The following is a 9,550-nucleotide window of genomic DNA, read 5'->3' on the forward strand; positions in this document are numbered from 1 at the left end:
GAGCTGAGATCAAGAGTTGGATGCTTAACCGACCGAGCTACCCAGGCACCTGCCTATCACTACTTTATTTTTTTTTTTTTTTTTATTTTATTTTTTATTTTTTTCCAACGTTTATTTATTTTTGGGACAGAGAGAGACAGAGCATGAACGGGGGAGGGGCAGAGAGAGAGGGAGACACAGAATCGGAAACAGGCTCCAGGCTCTGAGCCATCAGCCCAGAGCCCGACGCGGGGCTCGAACTCACGGACCGCGAGATCGTGACCTGGCTGAAGTCGGACGCTTAACCGACCGAGCTACCCAGGCACCTGCCTATCACTACTTTAAATATATCATCCTACTGGTTTTAGGCCTTCATGGTGTCTGATGATAAATTAGCTACGAATCTTAGGATATTAACTGTAATCTCCATGGTAACCACTAAGAAAACAAGTAGGAAATATACAGAAAAGGAAGTGAAGAGGAAATCAAAATGGTACACTAGAAAAAAATCAAACACAAAAGAACACAGTATTGGAAGGACTGGGGAACAAAAGAAGAGGACATATAGAAAAGAACACTATCACAAAAGTAAATTCTTCAATATCAGTAATCACTTATTTTATTTATTCATTTTTTAAAGTAAGCTTTATGTCCAACATGGGGCTCAAACTCATGACCTGGAGATCAACAGTCACAATCTCTACCCACTAAGCTAGCCAGGTACCCCACTACTCACTTTAAATGTAAACGGATTAAGTTCACCAATTAAAAGACAGAGATTGGTGATGATTATACATTACAAATGTACTTCATGCCACTGAAGTATATACTTAATGGTGAGTTTTATGTATATTTTACTACACACATAAGAAGACAGATTGGCTGAATGGATTTTTTTAACTTTTTTTTTTTTTTTTTTTTTTTTTTTTTTTTTTTTGAGAGAGGGAGAGAGCACGAATGGGGAGAGAATGGCAGAAGAGAGAGAATCTTAGGCAGGCTCCACGCTCAGTGTGGAGCCCGCAGGGCTCAATCCCACAACCCTGGGATCAATCCCACGACCCTGGGATTTCACCCTGGGATGAGCTGAAATCAAGAGTCAGAGACTCAACCAACTGAGCCACCCAGGCACCCCCAGGATGGATTTTAAAATGATCTAACCAGGGTGCCTGGCTGGCCCAGTCAGTAGAACATGAGACTCTTGCTCTCAGAATCATGAGTTCAAGGCCCACAATGGGTGTAGAGCCTACTTAAAAAACAACAACAACAACAACAACAACAAATAAATAAATAATAAAATAAAAAATGATCTAACTGAAAATAAATAAAAAAATACAAAGGACTTGAATAGCCATTTCTCTAAAGAGGATAACAAATGGCCGATAAGTACACGAAAAGATGTCCAACGTCACTAATTAGGGAAATGCAAGCCAAAACCACAAGTCAAAACTTCGTACACACTAGGATGGCCATTACTTAAAATGTAACATAACAACACAAAACATAAAATAGACAAATGTTGGTGGAGAGGTAGAGAAATTGGAACTCTTGTGTACTGCTGCTGGGAATATAAAATGTATCATCGCTATAGAAATCAGTATGTATCGCGGTTCCTCAAAAAATTAAAAATAGAATCACCATACGATACAGCAATTCTGCTCGAATATATACCCGAAAGAGTTGAAAGCCAGGTATTTGTACATTCATGCTCACAGCAGCATTATTCACAGCAGGTGAATGGAGCACCCACTGACAGGTAAATGGATACAAAAACTAAGGCATAGGGGCGCCTGGGTGGCTCAGTCGGTTAAGCGGCTGACTTCGGCTCAGGTCACGATCTCGCGGTCCGTGAGTTCGAGCCCTGCATCGGGCTCTGTGCTGACAGCTCAGAGCCTGGCGCCCGTTTCAGATTCTGTGTCTCCCTCTCTCTGACCTTCCCCAGTTCATGCTCTGTCTCTCCCTGTCTCAAAAATAAATAAACGTTAAAAAAAAAAAAAAAAAAAAAACTAAGGCATATATATGTATACAACGGCATATTGAATATTATTCATCCTTAAAAAAGAATGACATTTTGACACGCCTACAACATGTCCGAACCTTGATGACATTACGCTAAGGGGGAGAGAAAAACAGACACGAAAGGACAGATGCTTATGATTTCACTTGGATGAGGTACCTAGGACTTTACATACACTAGTAATCAAATGGACAGAGACAGAAAGTAGAACGGTGGTTGCCAGGGGCTGGGTTGGGAGAGATGGAGAATTATTATTTAATGGGTACGGAGTTTCAGTGTGGGGATATGAGAAAAGTTCTGGAGACGGGTGGCGGTGATGGTTGCACAGGAATGCACTTACTGCCCCTGAACTGTAAACTTTAAGATGGCCAAAAATATATATATTTTTTAAATCCAAGTATATGCTGCTTGCAGGAGACTCACTTTATTTATTTATTTATTTATTTATTTATTTATTTATTTATTTATTTTAATGTTTATTTATTTTTGAGAGAGACAGAGACAGAGACAGAGCTCGAGAGGCGAAGGGCCAGAGAGAGAGGGAGACACAGAATCGGAAGCGGGCCCCAGGCTCCGAGCCGTCGGCCCAGAGCCCGACGCGGGGCTCGAACTCACCGACCGCGAGATCGTGACCTGAGCCGAAGTCGGCCGCTCAGCCAACTGAGCCACCCAGGCGCCCCCAGGAGGCTCACTTTAGACCCAAAGACACAAATACGTTGTAAGCAAAGGGATGGAAAAACATATTCTGTGCAAAGAGCCACCCAAAAGACAGCCAGGGTGGCTATGCTAATCCTAGACCAAATAGATTTGAAATAAAAAACTGTTACAAGCGACAAAGGAGGACATTATATATTGATTTAAGGGTCAATTCGTGAAGAAGCTGTAACAATTCTATATGTCCCAAACAACAGAATCTCAAAATATATGAAGCAAACAATGACAGAAGTGAAGGGAGAAATAGACACGTCTACAATAATAGTTGGAGACTTCAGTGCCCTACTTTCTTTTCTCTTCTTTTTTATTATTTTCTAAAGTTTATTTGCTTTGAGAGAGAGAGAAAGCGCAAGTCGGGGAGGGGCAGAGAGAGAAGGAGAGAGAGAGAATCCCAAGCAGGCTCTGCCCTGTCAGCCAGAGCCTGACGGGGGTGGGGGTGGCTCCAACCCATGAACGGTGAGATCATGACCTGGGCTGAAATCAACTCAAACGACTGAGCCACCCAGGCACCTACTTTCAATAATGGACAGGGGCGGGGCACCTGGGTGGCTCAGTCGGTTAAGCAGCCGACTTTGGCTCAGGTCATGATCTCGCACACCGTGAGTTCGAGCCCTGCAGCGGGCTCTGTGCTGACAGCTCGGAAACCTGGAGGCTGCTTCGGATTCTGTGTCTCCCTCTCTCTCTGCCCCTCCCCCACGTGCTCTCTCTCGCTCTCAAAAATAAACAAACATAAAAAATTAAAAAAAAAAAAAAACAATGGACAGGGGCACCTGGGTGGCTCAGTGGAGCATCCAACTCCGGCTCAGGTCATGATCTCTCAGTTAGTGGGTTCGAGCCCCACATCGGGCTTGCCTGCTGTCAGCCTGCCAGCGCAGAGCCCTCCTCGGATCTTCTGTCCCCCTCTCTCTGCCCCTCCCCTGCCTGCACTCTCTCATAAATAAATAAACATTAAAACAAATGATGGACAGAACATCCTATACAGAAGATCAGGAAGAAAATAGAGTACTTGAAAAACACTAGAAACCAACTGGACCTAAAAGACTACGGGACACTCCACCCGACAACAGAACAGGCACTGTTCTCGAGGACACACAGAACAGTCTCCAGAACAGACCACAGGCTGCTATTGTGCCTTCAAGTCCGTCATTCACCACGATGGAGTCTCAGAGTCCCTGCCTCCAAAATGCTAACCACCTCATAAATAAGATGATCGGCTGGTTGGCAGGAATAACTTACAAGGACTAAACATCAGGTAAATAATAAAATGCTCCTTTAAGGGTAAGGGATGATTTCCTTTCTCACCGCAAAAACAGATTACCAAGAGCTGGAGGATGTGCAACATAACACAGAAAAAATGTACTCAGTAACCCCAACCTCAGAGGGTGCTTCCTTCTAGGCTTTTTCTCACACCGGCTCACTTTTTTTTTGCTAGGTTACTTGGCGTTCTGCCCGAAGCCCCTCTGTTTTTTCGCACCTTCTCTGTGCCTTTACTCAGCTGCTCCTCTGCCTGTTTCAGAAGCCTGTGGGTCTTCCCCCAGGCAGGGGGAGCAGGGGGGGGCCAGCTCCAGGAGGGAGGCGTGGAGGAAGAGGTTCTGAGAAGACACTGGCCAGTAGAGTGGGGTCAGCCTCGGCCCCCACCCCACTCTGGGATCAAGGCCAGTTGGGATCGAGGCAGAAGGTCCCCATAGTCCCTGTTCCTGCCGTTGTGATGTCACCGGCGGTCGGAGGAGGTGAGGCACGGGGCCTCGGAGCAAGGCCGTCTCTTTTTGTTGTTTTGGGGCTCTCTCCACTTCAGGGTCCTCGCAGGAGCTGCCAGAAGTTCCAGGAGTAGGGCCCCTCCCACCCTGGCCTCCAGCCCTGGGCTTGCCTCGACTACGTGATGGTCCCACCCCAGGCCCCCAAATAGAGGCCCAGGTGATTTGTCTGCAACTATCAGGAAGGAGGCTCACCCTCTTTCCAAAGCCCAGCAGGGCCAAGGCTAGCGATGGAGGCCATCAGGTGTCCCCAGGCCGGGCCTGCACATCCTGAAAGAGTGAGGAGGGACTAAGTGGGTCTTAAAATGCAGCAGAAGGAAGGGGCGGCTGGAGGCACCTTTTTACTGGCCAGCCCCTGTCACCACCAGAGGCCCGACTTGCTTCCCTCTGGCTTTCCTTCACCTTCTGAACCTGACCCACACCCGACCTATTTTTCCTCCTGCCCTTCACTCTTCCTCCAGGCTTCATTCAGCTCCCTCAACAATGAGGTGGGGATCAAAGCACCCGCCTCTCAGGGTATAAGTGCGGGTCAAGGCCCTGGCCCCTGGCCCTGTGTCGGCAGTAGGTGTCCAAGGAATCGTTTGAACTGATGGGAGAGTACTTTGTAAACTGGAAAGCGCTGGTCAGATAATATTAGCTGTTGTACAGGTGGGTCCACTCAACTTTCTCAAATCAAGTTCCCCACCAGTCACACAAATTACCCTGAACTCCGCCCCTCGATCTGCAAATATCCATAACTGCCCTGCCCTTCTCAGGTCTCAATCCCAACTTGGCTTCCGTGGCTGGTCGCAGGCACAGGCCCCACAGGAAGTGACCAGCCTTCCATTAGGTTCCGCCCTGAGGTTCTCAGGATCCTGGGCTGAGAGATCAGGGGAATAGGAACTGGGGTTTTCCTCCCCCCTGAAGAAGCACCTTCCCCCTCTTCCCCTCCAACCCACAAACTCAAGGCAGGAAGAGAAAGCTGGGGAGGGGGATTCGGTGGGTGCTACGCTGGTTGAGCATCACCCTTATCCCAAAGGGAAGAGACTACTGTGGTGCTCTCCTCCCCCCGTCCCAACATCTCCCTCCCCACCCCCGCCCCCCACCCCCAGATCCCTGAGGTCAGGCCGCCACTGGCTTCTTTCCAAGTTTGGGGAAAAGTGAAGGGGCGTGTGTACGGCTGGTGGTGTTGTCTAGAGAAGAGGGTGACATCAGGCATACATTTCCTTGTGCTGTGGACGTTCCCACAATGCCATTTGGCTCTTAGCTTCCTCCAACCTCCATTTCCTAGGTACCTGCTCTGAAGCACTCAGCCAGATACCAAGAACAGAGAGACACTCTCCCTGCCTGAGAAGGTGCCTTCGGGATGAAGATACATGCCGAATTCCACAACCCCACCTACGGGAGAGAATCGCAGAGATCTTTCCCGAAGAAGGGCACAGCAGAAAGTTCTTTGGGGCCAGGGGTAAAGAAGGGCAAGGTCAGTGGCAGGAAAAGAGTCTGCAGAGGTGGGCAGGGGCCAAATCACAAAAGATATTGAATGCTAATCTAAGGAGTTGGAACTTTACTCTGAAAGCTATGGGTGGGAGGAGAATCAGAAGTATTGCTGAAGACATCAGTGGGAGAAGGGAGGGGTCTGTGAAGTCGGATGAGAAGAAAAGTGACCTTTGGACTTGTCAATGTGGCAGTCACTGGCCACTGATGGGTGGCACCGGAGGCTCTGTGGAGGGGAGGCATGAACCCATGGTGACCCCACAGTATATGGTTTCCTCTGGGCAGGCTCAGCTCTTACATAGGGAGGAACAGGAATGAATGGGGTCATTCAGGGATGGAATTCTATAGGAAGGCTGCAGGGAAGAACGTGGGGACAAAAAAGATGGAAGTAAATAATGGTTGAATGTGGGGCGCCTGGGTGGCTCAGTCGGTTGAGCGTCGGACTTCGGCTCAGGTCATGATCTCGCGGTCTGTGAGTTCGAGCCCCGTGTCGGGCTCTGGGCTGACGGCTCAGAGCCTGGAGCCTGCTTTGGATTCTGTGTCTCCTTCTCTCTCTGCCCCTCCCCCACTTATGCTCTGTTTCTCTCTGTCTCAAAAATAAATAAAAACGTTAAAAAAAAATGGTTGAATGAGTAATGAAGTGATAAACAGGGTTAGACCTGCCTGGCACTGGCTGGATAGTGTTTGGTGGCCAGAGCAGGATAACCAGTTAAAAAAAGAAGTTAATTTCAGGGTGCCTGGGTGGCTCAGTCAGTTAAGTGTTTGACTCTTTTTTTTTTTTTTTTAATTTTTTTTTTTTAACATTTATTTATTTTTGAGAGATAGAGAACGAGGCGGGGAGGGGGGGCGGCAGAGAGAAAGGGAGGCACAGAATCTGAAGCAGGCTCCAGACTCTGAGCTGTCAGCACAGAGCCTGATGGGGGGCTCGAACTCACAAACTGCGAGATCATGACCTGAGCTGAAGTCGGACGCTTAACCGACTGAGCCACCCAGGTGCCCCAGTGTTTGACTCTTGATTTCGGCTCAGGTCATGATCTCACAGTTTGTGGGATCGAGCCCCGCCTCAGGGTCCACGTTCTCAACAGGGATCCTGCTTGTGATTCTCTCTCTCCCTCTCTTTCTGCCCCTCCTCCACTCACACACACTCTTTCTGTCAAAATAAATAAACTTAAAAAACTAAAAAGATAATTTCACGCCAAGAAAGACAGAGGAGCTGGTTATTTACAACACGGCCAGGGAGCTGTGTTCTTTGCTCAGGGTTCCAAACAAGAATACTGTGAAAAAAAGAGAAAAGTCCCTTCTCACCATGCCTATTTCCCAATCCGTAAAACGAGAGGACTGGACAGTTGATCTCCCAAATCCTCCCAGCCCTACCATGCAACGATTCACTGCCATTGCCTTATTTTTATCCTTCTCACACCCACCCGGTAACACGACCACCCTCGGTAAACGTTTGTTGAGCTTGTGATGGTATCTCTCACACGGACACCGGGCAGGGGTGTGGGACATCATCGGTGCCCAATCTGTCGACTGAGTGACGGTGATATGGCGACAGTCCCTCCCTCTGCCTCCCCAGCGATCCTTCACGTAAGGTATGTGGGGACCGGCTGCCAATCCAGCCTCCAATCGCCACCGCCCTGACTTCAGTGTCTGTTTGCACTGGTCCGTCTAACACTCTGAAGGGACCGGGACAGAGCACCTACTGAGTGGGTTAAGAGGGCAGGATCTGGCACCAGACCCCTCAGGCTTGACGAGACACAGTGTCTCCATTTATTACCTGGGTGGCCCCAGATATATTACTGAACTTCTATTTTTATTCTAAAAGGTATTCATTTTACACATTTGTGAACTTATTTTCATGTAGGTTGTAAGGAGCTAAATCTATTTTTTTGCATTTGGCCAGTCAGCTCTTCCAACACCATTTGCTGAAGAACCCAGTCTTTCCCCACTCAGGTGCATGTTGCCTCTGGCTCTTTACATATTACCAACTTGCATGGGTCTGTTTCTCGGTCCCCTGTTCTATTCTATTGTCTCATTTATTTCTCTATCCCATTGTTTTAGTTACTATATCTTTACATGAAATTTTCTTTTCTTTAAAGTTTATTTATTTTGAGACAGAGAGAATAAGTGGGGGAGGGAGACAGAGAGAGAGAGAGAGAGAGAGATTGAGAGAGAAAGAGAGAGAGAATCCCAAGCAGGTTCCTCGATGTCCGTGCAAAGCCTGATGCGGGGCTTGATCTCCCGAACCATGAGATCATGACCTGAGACAAAATCAAGAGTTGGACACTTAACTAAGCCTCTCAGGTTGCCCCTATAGGAAATCTTTTTTTTTTTTAATTTTTTAAATACATATTTATTTTTGAGAGAGAGAGAGAGAGGAAGGGGGAGAGAGAGGGGGCAAAACATGAGTGGGGGAGGGGCAGAGAGAGAGGGAGACCCAGAATCCGAAGCAGGCTCCAGGCTCCGAGCTGTCAGCACAGAGCCCGATGCGGGGCTTGAACTTGGGAACCGAGAGATCATGACCTGAGCTGAAGTTGGACGCGCAACCGACTGAGTCACCCAGGCGCCCCCGAAATCTTTTTTTTAATGGTATCTGATTCCCTTTTTTTAAGGTTTGTTATTTAAGTCATCTTTACCCTCAACGTGGGGCTCGAACTCACGGCCCGGGGATCAAGAGTCACGTGCTCTACAGGCTGAGCCGGGCGGGCGCCCCCCCACCCCCGATATTAAGTCTTACTACAGGCAGAACACAGGACTTCCTCGTAGCCTGGTATTCTCCCTTGTTTTTCACAATTATCGTTAGGCGTCCTTGGCACTTTACCCTACGATTTTTTCGAATGAGTTGGTCCAATTCCTTTCAAAAGCAGTCTGCTTCCCTAAGCCTTTACCACACAGTGGCGATGATATAGGTCCTACGCGTCGCGGGAATGCAGAGCCGAAATGTGAATGCAGAGCTGTGAACACACTGCGGGGCCATAGGGCCCGGAACACCGGGACCGCTCGGCAGATGCTGGTATCATCTTCCTCAGATGCCCGTCCCGATGCAGTCACTGCTCTGTTTTAAAACCTTTGTTGGCTTCCCAGTCATGCGGAGTAAAGTTCAAACGGCCTGCCAAGCCACCTGACCCCAGCTGACCTTTCCCGCGGCACCTCCCGTCTCTCTCTCTCCTCCCGGCTCACTATCGATATCGTGTTCCAGCCAACTTGCCGTTACACGAGCACGGTGCCGTGGCCTCCCCTTGCACACGCTGTCCCCTCAGCTGAAAATTCCTTCAGCCCTCTGAATCCCAGACGGCGGCTCCTCAGTCCCTCCCTCAGCCTTCTTTTTATTGCACTTGTCACTCCTCTGCGTTGTGATGACCTCTATGTGCTGTGACTCAGTGACCTTGGCACGGCCCTTGGCGATTCCCAAACAGGTGTCCACTCACGGCTACCATTTGATGATCAGGCACCAACTTGGACGTTACACACATTCCTTTATTTTTACTATTTTTTTTAATGTTTTTTTATTTTATTTTACTTTATTTTGAGAGAGAGAGAGAGAGACAGAGAGTGAGCAGGGGAGGGGCAGAGAGAGAGGGAGACACAGAATCCGGAGCAGCCGGCACAGAGCCCG

Source organism: Leopardus geoffroyi, chromosome B2 (genome assembly GCF_018350155.1).
Source record: "Leopardus geoffroyi isolate Oge1 chromosome B2, O.geoffroyi_Oge1_pat1.0, whole genome shotgun sequence".
In the NCBI taxonomy this organism is placed as follows: Eukaryota; Metazoa; Chordata; class Mammalia; order Carnivora; family Felidae; genus Leopardus; species Leopardus geoffroyi.